Source organism: Triplophysa dalaica, chromosome 12 (assembly GCF_015846415.1).
Source record: "Triplophysa dalaica isolate WHDGS20190420 chromosome 12, ASM1584641v1, whole genome shotgun sequence".
Taxonomy (NCBI): domain Eukaryota; kingdom Metazoa; phylum Chordata; class Actinopteri; order Cypriniformes; family Nemacheilidae; genus Triplophysa; species Triplophysa dalaica.
This window is the reverse complement of record NC_079553.1, coordinates 10819008-10833025: the sequence shown is the minus strand read 5'-3', so window position 1 is coordinate 10833025 and position 14018 is coordinate 10819008.

Below are 14018 nucleotides of genomic sequence, written 5' to 3'. Positions count from 1 at the left end.
TACACACCGTGTTGATTTTTATTATGCCAATGAACTCTTGCATTTCACTCTGAGAATTTGTTAACTCGTGCTGGTTAGCGCAATAATCATTCAACATAATGCATGCACATGTCTTAACAAGGTAGAATATGACCCTTTTGTTCAGTTAACTCTCAACCGAAATACAGTCTCGGGCTATTGATATCAGGACGATGAATGCAGAAATGCTCTCAGGATAATGATGTAGCCCATGCGTCCTGGACTGGAGGCATAAATTTCATTTGAATTTCAAATTTAATAAAGCAGGAGGTTTTTAATCATGAGAAGTTTTATTTGTTTGATATTAACATTCTTATTGACCGGCTCCGTTGACCAACTTGGTCATTACAGGACAGCAAAAAGTTAATTAAAACGACCGAAGATTATACATCAAATTATCTGCCTCCGCTGCGTCGCTTTCTTTATTGCTGGAAGTGATAGATGGCTGATCAGATTCATTTCTCTGTTTCTTCGATTTGCACGACAGTTTTGTTGTTTTCCTTTTGCAATGCTTAACCTCTGCGATTCAAATATGGTAACTAAAACTAAAGTAATAATAACATAGAATAAAAAATAAAAACGTAAAAAGCAATTTGGAGCCAGAATGAATTTTCAACTAATTTAAAAATAGTATCAAGTTTTGTTAAGATAGCTACAAATTAAACAAGAAAAATCATTTATAATTTTGATGATTTACAAAAATAAATCGCAAAAAAATTCCACTAGGCTATTTTAAAACGCTGCAAAAACTAAACATTAGCCATTTATTTACTTTGCTGTCAGATCATTTTTAGAACTTTGTTTGCAAGAGTATAAATTATTTCTTAAAAAAGATAATTTATCATAAACATTTCCATGGTTTTACACGCACTCAAAAACAATCGAAAGCATCCCACATAAAAACATCAAAAAAATTCTAATAATTAAAACATCCCCGAATCCTGTATAAATATTCGAGAAATACTATCCATAATAGAACGCGTAACCGCAACACGTCAAAATACAAATGTCACATCCACAAACAAATGTCCTATAAACTGCAGCATTGTTTAATTGCAACAGATGCATGATCCACATACCGTGTCTCTGTCCTCGGTTTATTGATTGACCCCGCGCACATCTCCTCTCGCGCAGCAGAAGGCAGTGGCGCTCGCGCACAGTGAACGCGCAGACCCTGGAAGATAAATGTTACTCTGGGAATTGAGTTTAATTACGAATAACGGAGGAGCCGCTCGGCCACCGGTGGTGTAATCAAAACATGTGTTCACGTCCTCTGACAGAGATGCTGGAGACGCCTGGCGCTGGCTGTGTTATCTTCTGAGGATGATGCGCAGCAACAGGGTGTGATCGCAAGCGAGCACTGCGGGATGTGATGTTTTTAAATGATACCGAAAACATTACCAATTTATTCCTTTCAAACATCATACATTGGATTTCAAAACCTCTCAGGGAAGGCTTCTGGGCAACATACTCAAATAAAATGTAGTTTATTTTGCATTCCTATCAGGAGATTTTTTCCTGCAAATAATCACATTGATCTAAAATTCTCAGAAAATGCACATGCAAATATCCTGTTACTCTCCCAAGATGCAACACAGGCCACCGAGGTTCCTTTTGGCCTGCATTCTCTGTGACCCATTGAACAGATGTCCCAATCTCTGCCTTTCTTCTCCCATGCTTGGGCTACATTACCGTCATGAAATCAAGCTAAAGAAACCTGTCCCATTCGTGCCTCTAATCATCGCGTTATTCTGGCCCAGTGCGCACGAACAAAAGGGGTTTAATATTGCGTGCTCTCCAATAATTTTGCGCAAAGAATAGAGGGGAAGTAAGCGGCTGTGTCCCGGAGATGGTGGGAGCACTTTTCTCTCTAATTTTACGATTATCCAGGAAAACTGATAATCCAGTGGTTTACCTGTCGGAGTCTTGCTAAACATTACAGGACTAATTGCTGAAATTGGAAACCAGTAATAAAGATTTAGGACTGCGTTAAATGCACTTAAATCTACATAATAACCAAATAAGCATCTCAAATTCTTCAAATCTTCTCTGTGATAACAAAATATTTTTTTGCAGTCTAAATATTTGTTTAATATGAAAAGTGTTGACAATGATGAAGCAGAAATTTAGAAGACAGGTATAACATGCATGAAGCAGGTGTATGTTAAAATAAAACTGTAAAGCAATCTGTTGCACTATAATGCCGTTTTCCCTTCACTTAGTCCTCCAAACATGTTTGTCTCTCGTAGGTTTCACACATTATTTAAGCTAATATTCTACAGTTGTTACTTCAGTTCTTTGTAAAATTTTCATATAAATGTGAAGCCATGGCCGGACTCTTTCTTTTCAGCAGGAGGTGGGACAGAGAGACCAGATGTCCCTGTGTGTGTGAGGTTGCCAAGTGAGGCAAGAGCAGTGGAGCCCGAGACACAAGAGCCCAAATGGTGTGACAAAGCAGGAGCAGGAAGCCTGGCTCTGCCTGGGTGAACCTCAGAGAGCGCCAGTCCACGTCCCGGCCCCAACCCTCGGCCCGTGTCCCACTGTCCCATTGAACTACTAGAGCAAGGCCGTGGACCATGTGCTGACCTTTTGCTGGATCACACAACCATGGACACGATCACAGAAGTGTAAAGGCACACATATGTGGGCAGATTCACACATATATGCAAACAAGTTTGAGCAGCACACACACACACCTGCACACATATGCTGTTTTTGTGTAATAAATGAATTCATGGCAATCATATATGGTGGGATTTTTTATATATGCTTGTGTGTGTTCTGTGTCAAATAACTCATTCATCTTGATTTAGTCAGTGTTGTGTCGACACTGGATGTGGGAGGAGGCATCCAGCGGCTAATCACCGAAGCTAAACACCTGGAAAGGTGTCTTCATGGGCTATGTGGTCATTATCATTATCATAAGGCCTCTAATTAACCAACAAATCACATGCTAATGTAACACGATATAAAGGAGCCAATAACTGAATGACGTATGCAAATGTTTCTTAGGTTTAAATATGACAACAGGTCAGACTCTGCTGTGATCCGAAGAGATGTATGTTGAAAAACTTTAATTGTGGGGTCAAAAAGGCTTGTTGACGTTTTTTTAATTGCACGGACTGGAGTATTTCCCATGTCTATTTAAGTTTGAGTTTTAGTAGCAGAAATATCAAACATAATTAAGGCTCAGAGATCTTAAAATTATTACAGTACAGCACAGAACATTAACGGTTAAAGTACGTCTAATAGACATTTCCAGAAGCTACACCACAAAACAATGATAATCATCATCCCACTTTGAAGTAAAAAAAATCTGCTTAACCTAACTTAATCGTCTAGTTTAGTCATAAAAAAGAATTTTTCCAAATACAGTATCTAATGTTTGTGCACCCTTAACCATGCATGAAAACACAGTTGTCAACTATGAGGCATCCTGAGGCGCCATGCTTTTGTGCGTGAGTGTTCGTCGGGTGGTTGCCGGCCAGTAAGGTCATCAAAAGTGGGTAAGCGGCCTTTGTAAGGGCCCTAGCACAGGTGTGTGAGCAGCCCTTGCTGAAGGAGTGCAGTGAAGCACGAACAATCATCTAAATGTCTGAGAGATGAAATGGCTAGTTAACAATCTTTTGACTGCCCCAACCTCCGAGCTTTTGTCGGGTATCGATCGACCAGCTGCCACTGGGTTATTGTCAGCCTGGATGGGAGCCCCTTTGGCTGGGAGGGATGGGTGACAGTATGTGTGTGGGGGGGGGGGGGGTGTTGCTTCTTTATGAAAGGCTTTGTCATCCTTTAGTTTTGAGTTTAATGCGGTTAGATTTCTTATTTTATAGTGTTTGTAGGGATGAAAAATTAACAAATGTTTTTGAATGATATTCATGGTTTGCAGACAATTAATTTATTTTGAATTAATTTCATTGAATTACTTTGGCTATATTAATAAAAACATATGCGCCACAAATATTAATAAAATACTGAATGTCCTATCAAACTTTTAACTAGTCTATAGTAATTTTTTTTGGCCAATTGCAGAATTTTGTACAATTGCAAAAATATGTAACACAGTTTGATCAGTGGAGTATTTAAACGTATGTTATTCATCAATCTTTCCAATTACGATCAATTAAATAATGACACATCGAATCAAATCATGACAGTAAGAGCCCAACAATCCATCCCTGACTTTTCCTTCCAGTCCTCAGCATTACCCAAGCGAGTGTGTTCAGTGTGTCAGTGTGAGGGACAGACCTAAACCTCCGTTAGACTGAGTAAAGTGCTGATAGTCAAGTCCTGACTCCTACAGTTTCAGTAATTATCCACAACGGCCCATTCTGTCCATCTACAGCCATAATGGAGACCAGAGTGTGTGCCTGTCACCTCTGCAGAAAGGGAGGGAAGGGACAGGGCGGAGAGACAAGTATTTGCCTACCTCATTATGTCATTGCGATGACACAATAGCAAGTTCTTTTTTTCACTGTGACAACATTTAAGTTAGCAAACACATTTTGAGAGGGGCCCTGCATCATCATATGTTTGCTTTTGCTAGGTTTGTAAAGCATTGGATGAACTTCATGACTCTCATACAATATAATAATTAGTTCTCTATACAACTTGCAATATTGTGTACAATTATTTTGATATATTTTACAAATGTGCATGGTAGTATGATACACGGACACGTTCAATTAATGTTATAAGCATATGGAGTTACTGACTAACCATCTCAGTTTCACATTGTCGGTTTCAAATTATATTTATCATATTTTTTTGAAGATGTAATACTACATGCCTTCAGGACTGTGGTTTACTTTATACCTCTGGCTTGAGGGAGGGATGGGGGTGTATTGATTATTTTTTTATTCAGACATTCCTTTGTCCTTCCATTCCCTGACACTTGTTTTTAATCAGTCAGCTGATGTCTCTTGGCTTATAATTTGTGCTCAGATGACATGAAGAGAATTAAGATGTCGCAGAGTGAAAGTCGCTTCAACAGTGCTGAGGTCAGCAGGCACCTTCAGAGACTCAGATATGGGGTGGTATGTCTGCAACATATGTGCCTCTATTTTAATTTTGTTATTTGTAAAAATTCACTATAAAAACTGGCAGCTTTACAAATATTGGAAAAAAATTACCTACGTATAGAAAATGTAATGAAATGCAATGGATCATGCAGGGACTTTTAGGAACGCATTATTTTTTTGTGGTTACCTTTCACTATACATTTTTGTTATTAGTATTTTACTGGAACATGGCATGTATTGTCTTAAAATATATAGAAAACATTTTCATGTTAGTTTTTACTGAACCATTTTACATTACCTTCAATGTCATTTATATTTATATACAGCTACATTGTGAAATAAAAAAAACGAAATAATAATAATAATAAATAAACAGAGTCATTGTTTTCTCTGATTTACCTACTGTGTGTATTTCAGCATCATAGGCTTTTAATTTGCAATGTCTTCTTAAAAGTGATTGACATGGGGCAAGATTGTCACTCAAGGCCCTGAGGTATCAGCCAAAGCTAAACAAAATAAAAACATAAAACCAACACATGACTAAAATGGACACCTCTTTTCAATTAATATGTATGACTTCTTTGTGCAGAAGACAAAATAAAATATTTTGAAGAATGTTGGTAACCAAACAACAGTGGTTCTTCAAAATATCTTCTATTTTGTTTTGAAAAAGAAAGAAGGTCATGCAGGTTTGAAATAACATGAAGTTGCGTAAATGATGATAGAATTTGGGGTGAAGTGTAAAATAATTTCATGAATTCTGACATCATACTTTATATAGTTACATACAGTGTTGGGTGTTAGTAATTCATTAATGTAATTTATTAACTTTTTTCTTTAAAAAGTAAAGTAAGGATTACTCTTATTTGTTCTGTAATTTAATTACACTTATTTCTGATGTAATTGAACTAAATATTGGCTACTATAGTCAATAGTGGAAATGACTACACATTTATAAGTCTAACTCTAAAATGTATGCTTTAATATATCCTCCTCACATTTGTATACTTTGGTCAGTTAATAAGACTAATTGATGTAGATTTTTTATATATTTGAATGAATTAAAAGAGCCGTTTCATGTCTATCCTTGAATCAATTAACTTATCAAGGTTGATCGGATGTAGAAAGAAATTAGTAATTAAATACTTTTTGAAGATGTAATTTGTACAGTAATCTCATTACACTGTTGAATATGTACTTATTAGTAACTAGTAATTAATAACTATTTCAGAGTAACTTACCCAACACTGGTTACAAGCTAATGAGCGTTCAACCAGATTCTCCTTAGTGTCATATTGGATTTCTATTAGCTCCAATTTACACATCGCACAACACTTCTGGGCACCTTGCGTTGCGGATTGCGCGCCCCGAGAAAAAATCACGTCGGGGAAGGGGGAGAAATGAGAGAATTGAGGAAGAGAGGAATGAGGGAGGGGCTTGATAAAGGAAGTCAGGACATTCTTCTCACCATGCAATTTAATCACTGTATACCCAGGCAAGTATTGACAGTTGTCCTGTGGAAGCTATTAAAGTTGCTGTCCAAGGTTAAATGAAATTGCAGTTTATCAGGGAAGCATTGAGAAAATAAGGGAATCTGCTGGAGCTCTCTGATTAATGTGGAGCATGATCAACACAAGGGGGTTCATTAAACCATACATCACCAGGGTAATTTAACATGTCATCACGCCTGCCGTCTCCCCTTGCAACACGTGTATTTCTGTGTGTGTGTGTGGGGGTGTGAGATTTTTGTTGTGGTTACACTGTATATAAATGGATCAGTATCGGTTCGGGTGCCGGGAATGTTATATTTTGAAGAACGATAGTTATTGTTCTCTGATGATGGTCAAAAATCACAAGTAATTGTGAAGATGCTCTATGTATGGCAGGTGCATGATGGGTAAGAAGTGATGTGAGGGCGAAAACCTTAAAGGGATAGTTCACCCCAAAATGTTTTGTCGTCATCTACTATGGACTCAAAACCAATGCAAGTCAACGGGTACTCCTTTGTTGAGTTAACAACATTTATCAAAATATCTTCTTTTGCTTTCTGCAAAATAAAATCATACAGGTAAGAAATGACAAGAGGGTGAGTAAATAATAACCAAAAATGAAAAAAGTCATCATTATTACACCCTGTTCATTTTCAATACAATAACAAGTGAATGGGGACAAAGGTTTTCAATCCCTGACATTTAACATACCATCACTTGCTGTGTCTCAAAGAAAACAGTCACACAGGTTATAAAACTGAACTCTTAACTTAAGATTTGAGAAAGACCATCACATTGATATTTGTGAAAAAAATACACAAAAGGGACAACCGCACTGCACTACATCACCAAAACGCTCGGCTTTTCTATTAACGTCCTCATCATTTCACAGTTTCCCCCAGCGTCCGGCCCTCTCTAATCAGGTGGGCCTCATGATCACTTGCAGTTCTGCAGCGGGACCAGCAAGCAAGCATAAATAAGGCTATGCTAATAGAGCTCGGCAAGGCATGTCATTTATTATCAAGGATTTGTTTACAGGAGGATAATTGATGGTGCCTGCGGGACAGTGGAGAGTCGGACATGAATCACGGGCCAGACGAGGCTCTTGATAAGGCGCTGAGAGTCGCTCGTAATTAAGCGGGGCACTAGAGACCAATTGTTTGTGGAATGATTTGGCCGGGGCTAATTGACACTAATTGTTTAATCTGATTTTCTTGCCTTCCACTGTGATACTAAGTCAGGCCCTGTAGAGCAGTCATCCACGGCACTGTATTAATGAGGTCTGGGAGAATATTAGTGAGTGTATGTGTGTGTGTGTCGTGAGGATTCATGAATATGGAAGGGAATTTTTTCTTGGACGGTCTAACGGTTCAAAGTGGATTTTGCATTTATGAAGGTGAATGAAAGGAAATATATTGTTTAAGAATGTGTGCAAAGCATTTTACACGCACAAGCAGTACTGTATTCACATTCTAAATAAATTAGCATTCCTTCATCCTAAAAGAAAAATTAATCAATTATTCACTCCTCATGGCGTTTATAACCTGTATGACTATTTCTTATGCGGAACACAAAAGAAGATAGTTTTGTGTCGTTATAATGGAAGTCAATGGTGGCCAATGTTGTATGCTTACCAACGTTGATCAAAATATCGCCTTTTGTGTTGTGCAGAAGACTATCTCTTTAAATTCCATTCCACCTTCGGGTACTCACAAAGTGCTAACAGCAGGCCTACTAAAGTCATAGCAGCGTTCTTCAAACCCTCCAAACAGCTCAACCCCACTCTGTTCCAGCTGACTGACACATAATGGTTTTTAATAGCCATATTACTTAAAATTACTAGGTCAACAGTAGCAAATGTGTTTCATGGCTCATTAGGCAAAAATGTTAGACAAACAGTGGCTCTATATTTAACATTGGCGAAAATGCAGAAGAAATGTTTTCATGCTGGTGATGTGGAGTCTTGCAGGGCCTAATGCTGGGGCTTTTTGGCAAAAGTAATGAGTTCGTGGAGAATGTGCAGGGTTAATAGCTTTTACTTTGATGTCAATGATTCTCACCTAAGTTGCTATAAATGTTGTGACTGTGAATTAATTTAGATGAATATAAATCACTGGGGTCTTCCTGTTTCATTTCATAAATCTTGTAAGAGTCTTGACAGAGGTGGAAATCAATAGAAATATAACCACAACAATAAGGGATATTAATGAAACTAAAAATAAATATTTTAGTAACTTTTACTCTAGTCGACAAGCAGAATCAATTCACATTAATATTATGTTATGCTCTGTTTAAATTAGGGCTGTCAAACGATTAATCGCGATAAATCACATCCAGAATAAAAGTTTGTGTTTACATAACATATGTCTGTGTACTGTGCATAATTACAAAAAAATATACATACATGTATGCATATTTAGAAAATATTTACATCTATTTATTTATATTTACCAATAATTAAAATTATATTTATTTATCTTTCTTAAATATACACATGTATGTAACAAATGTAAATTTGTAAACAAATGTAAAAATGTAACAAAATTAATATGCACAGTTCAAAGACATGAATACATATTATATAAATACAAACTTTTTTCTGGATGCAATTAATCGTGATGAATCGAGTCGACAGCCCTAGTTTAAATACAAAACAATAATTAATATATTCGTAATAATCAAAACGTATAACTAATGTAAGAAGTTTAGCACTGATTTTATTTTAATATTATAAATTATAAAATAAAAGCTTATTAAAAGATTTTACAAACATTCATTTTATTATATTCCGATTTTATTTTTCACTTTTTTTCATGCACAAAGAATATTTATTATTAATGTAAATTATTATCATTATATTTTTATTCTACATACAGTATCTATACTTTATAAGTACTATATATATATATATATATATATATAACTTTTGGATAAGTTTGTATCAGAAATGCACTAGAGCACAAATTGTCTTTGAACCGTGTTCTGATATTAAAAATAGTCTTGTCACACCGGAAACGCTTTACTGACTGTTGTTTAGTCATAAAAGCATAGAAGTCCTGGAAAATAAGTCGGCAGTTGGCAGACAGACTTGAACCGAAAGCGTTGTGCTTTCTGATTACGTTTGGCACATTTAAGAAATGAGTGTAAGATGGGACGAGAGAACCGATGAACATTAGATCCAGCCACATCACATTTAACACTCATCAGCCGTGTAGCTTTTTTAATTAACACAAACCATGATGAGATATTAATGATGATTAGAACGGGAGATGTGATGTGTTACTCAGATCACTCATGGGCTCATGGGTTGAATGTGCTGCTTTCTTGCCAAAATAGCAGCTTGGTAACAGTTGGCACACTTTGGGAACAACGTTTATTTCATTATGTAAGTGCTGTTAGTCGGTGTGTATGACAAAAGATTCTGAATTTATCATGTTTCAATAATTTGCGTTTGGAATCCATGTTAATTAAACCAGATATTTTAAATGATCTTTCAACTCCCCTCACGTGCTTCTTGTTTTTAGTCCGAACGGTATTTGCATTTCAATTAACATTTATCTTGTCTGTATCTTCTCAATGAGGTATCCGTGATTTATCAGGGATGGCTACCTTTACTTTGTGCTAATAATTGGATGCTATTGAAAGGATGAGTTTCATTGATTTTGTCGATGACTGTGGACATTACCGGCGTAAACTCTAGATTGTCAGCAGGGTCTGTGTTGAGCCGCGATCAATGGCGGTGAATCTTCCCCCCTGCTTTTTATTTACTCCGTCGTGCATTGATTGAAACATGCAATAGTTCTGCGAGATATTGTCGACTCAAAATTTCACTTTCTTCCTTCAAAAGCGCAATGTGGATTTTTTAAATCTATCAGATTTATAAAGAAATAGATACATTAGGGTGCCTGTTCTTTATCACTGAGAACAGCCTAAAAGGTATGCAATTTAAAACGTTGAAAAAAAACAGTGTGATATGTTATCTCATATCAGCACTTTTAAACGAGAGCTTGTTAACTTATTAGCATTGTTAACTGACAACTGCAAACAAATCTTTCAAAGAAAAATCACTCAAAGATTGCAAGATAATCTAGAGTCTCATATGTACGTCGACCAATTTTAGGCGAACAGGGACAACAGCTTTTGTCCAACGATTGAATCCCAGACCATCACCAAAAAGACCAGCAACGTCGTTGTGCATTCACTAGAGCCAAGCAATTTATTTGTCTGTTCTTTGTAAAAATTAAATTGTATTTCGTTGTCCCCCAAATGTGGTCTAAAACTGCCAAATGAATAATCCCAACAATCCACCTTGCGGTTCTTGCCTATCCCTATTACTTAACCTATAAACACCGGCTTACCCTGCACCAAGCGGCAAGTCGACGTTTGTGTCTCCCATTTTCCGAGGAGCTTGGAGAAAGGTCACTTGTTGTAACCCATCTGGGACTCACTGGATTGAATGTAATCAGTATGCGCTTGTTATTCCGGCTGCCTCTGCTTTCTTCTTTATCTGCTTGTTGGCTAGAAGTTAATTTCCCTTGTGACCTTTGTGTAATAAAACAGTATTATCTCTTGCACTAGGGAAGAAGCAAATTAGCTTTCTCAGTAGTGTTTTGTCACTAAGGTGATCACTTATAAAGTTATTTACTTAATTAGATTAGGAGCGCTGTAAAAAAGGCCCGTCTGAAGTGAGGAGGCGTATCTTGGCCGTCTGCATTATCTCGCCGTGTCAATGTCTGAGCATCTTCCTTGCGTAAAACCCCGACGGGCCTCGCTCCGGTACGTTCTAGAAGAGGATTATGGTGAAACTGAAGGCCAAGGCCAAACGCTTTCCATCGCGACCATGTCTAATTTTGACGGTTTGCATTCACTGTGAATCGTTTATCTGAAGTGGGACGACGAGGGAGGCTGGATGACAACCATTTTGACGCCGGCTCCAGTGCGCCTGCTGAATACATGTTTGGAATCACCTAAACCGGACGGCATGACAAAAGCTCCATACTAAAAGCATTATAAGCGCCAATTCTCCCGTCTAAAGCTCTTAATGTGGCTATTTTGCACAGCACTGCACGAACATGTGCTATTTGATAGCCTTGAGTTTCTTTCAACCATTCACTTTGGATAATCCTTTCCCTTCTGCTTAGACCGCGGCCTGATTTGTCGGTTAAACTGGATCTGCCACACTTTGTCCTGAACAACCTGACGGCAATCTGTCAGTGAGCAACAGCAGTACAGAGTTTTGTTTTTCCTCTGGCAAATTGCACGTACAGTCTCTCCGCCACTGCATGTCACTGCTTGTTTTAATGCATTTGGTTACAACGGGGGGAGTTTTTCCAGATAAATGCACATCTCCAGGATTGTAAAATAATCGTGATCTTGCTTGCCACGCACTGTATGCGTAGGCTGGCTATTTTATAATACATGCATCTATTTATTGGAAAGGGAAACATTGTCACACCCACAAAACAAGAACCGGAAGAGTTTGTGAATGGAGGACGGGCGGCGTGAGAGTCCCACAGGTATCTGCGAGTATGTGTGTGTGTGTGAAGCTCTGAAGGTGAATGCAATGCTTTGCTGACCCGTGGAATCTACCTCATTATCTGGCCCATTGTGCTATTCTCCTTCCTTGGCCCCTTTCACACCCTGTCACCCAGCCACCTCCACTGCCACCGGCCCGGCCAGCTTATTCATGTCCCTTCAGCCCATTGTGAGGCCCCTGGAACCCAGGGCCCTGTAGCGAGCAGGGGGAAAGGGCGGCCCCTGCTTTGTATTTCCCTTGCCGCTCTTCACACGCACGGCGGGGAACTTCCTTTCTCATGTCACCGAAACCGGCATGGCCTAATCCGCCTGGCCACACCACCCGCCGAGCATGCTGGGAAGGGGCATTTATAAAGCGGTCCCTAATGGTTCGTTAATAAATCGCTTCCATTTTACGCTCGACTCTTCACACCATCGCAGAGGAGGAAAAACGCCAGAGGATCCAGGGAGCTGTCATTACGCGTGTTGTCGAACAAGCTTGCCGGCGAGAGGGTGCTTTGATGGGGCAGTGACGGCCGGCGGTTCAAGAATCTACAGAAAAAACGTTACAAATTTCTGTCAGGGAAGAATCTATGACTTTTTTGACCCGGGATAAGGTGAAATAGATTGTAACAAGCTTTGAATGTGCAGAAGGAGTGAGTTTAGCTGGAGGGTTAATGGTTAGAGCACTGACCCGTTGACCGTTTGCAGCCCCTCACAGGTCTCTAGAGAATCTATTACCCATCATTCTCTCGCTTTAAAGAGGTGACTTTGGTTAAAGCACTCTGCCTAAGAGGTTAGACAGGAGCTCCATATTGACTTCAACGGTAACCAAGATGCGTACGCTCTGTGATCTGAATGGCCCCCGTGTGAGGCGTAGAGGGGGCTGCTCGTGTGAATGGGACCATGGGTGATTGGCTCAGTGGGAGCGGTCAGGGGTGTTAGGGGTGTTGGGAGCCCACAGGGCTAATCTTGTTAAGTGTGACACACAGCCATGGGGAGTGAAGGGGTGGTCCCAGTAAGAAAAACACACACTGCGCACACACATACTAACAAGTGCACAAAGATAAATATGAAGGCGGATGGGAATATTTGAATAATTTACTATCGCTTAATGTGTAATGATAATTACTTCATTTAAGTGGCCATTCATTTGACTTAAAAGTTTTGATTTTAACATGAAGTCAGTCGACAGTATTGATTTTATTGATTTGCAATCAAGCGTAATAATTTCGGCTGTCAAAAATTGGTCCGCCATACATTTTTTGTGCCTGTGGAGTCCCCGACTGCAATCATAAAAATTCCGAAGCCTTTCAACTTTTTTGTGCAAATGAAATAAAAGTCAAACTTCATGTGTGCGTGAGAATGGCACAAGTGGATTAAAGTAGCAATTAGTTCTTTTTTTAGATTTCAGAGTCAAAGTAGTAATTTCAGAGGCCATGGGGTCATGTTGTTTGTCACGAGAAACTACGATTGGGTCAATTAGAGTGTAGGAGGATGTGTTCTGTTCATCTGACAGCTGCATGCGGCGCTGCAAAACTTACCGATTAGCGAACGATCAAAAGAGAAAAAGAAATAACACGAAACACGGAACACGGAACGCTGCTCCATAATCTGCCCACAACATCACAGAGAGCCAAGGCATAATGGACTTTTTCCATTTTTGGCGAAAACAAATGCAATTATTATTCCATCGATTCCTCATAGTATAGACAGAGCCATTCGTAATGTGCGATTCGAGATTCAAAGTCATTTGGATGATGTGTTGCAGTTTTTAATGCACGGAGGAGCATTCACAGGCACCATTACAGGCTCTCCTCACCTCTTGCAATCTGCGTCGCACCCTTTGTCAGTCAATCAATGCTCTCTGTTATCCAGAGAGGCATAAATTGGGTGGTTATAACAAACAAAAAGCTATCAGTGGCTATGAATAGAGAGAGACTACTGAGTGGGGTCAAGCGTCAAAAGCTCGGAGTAA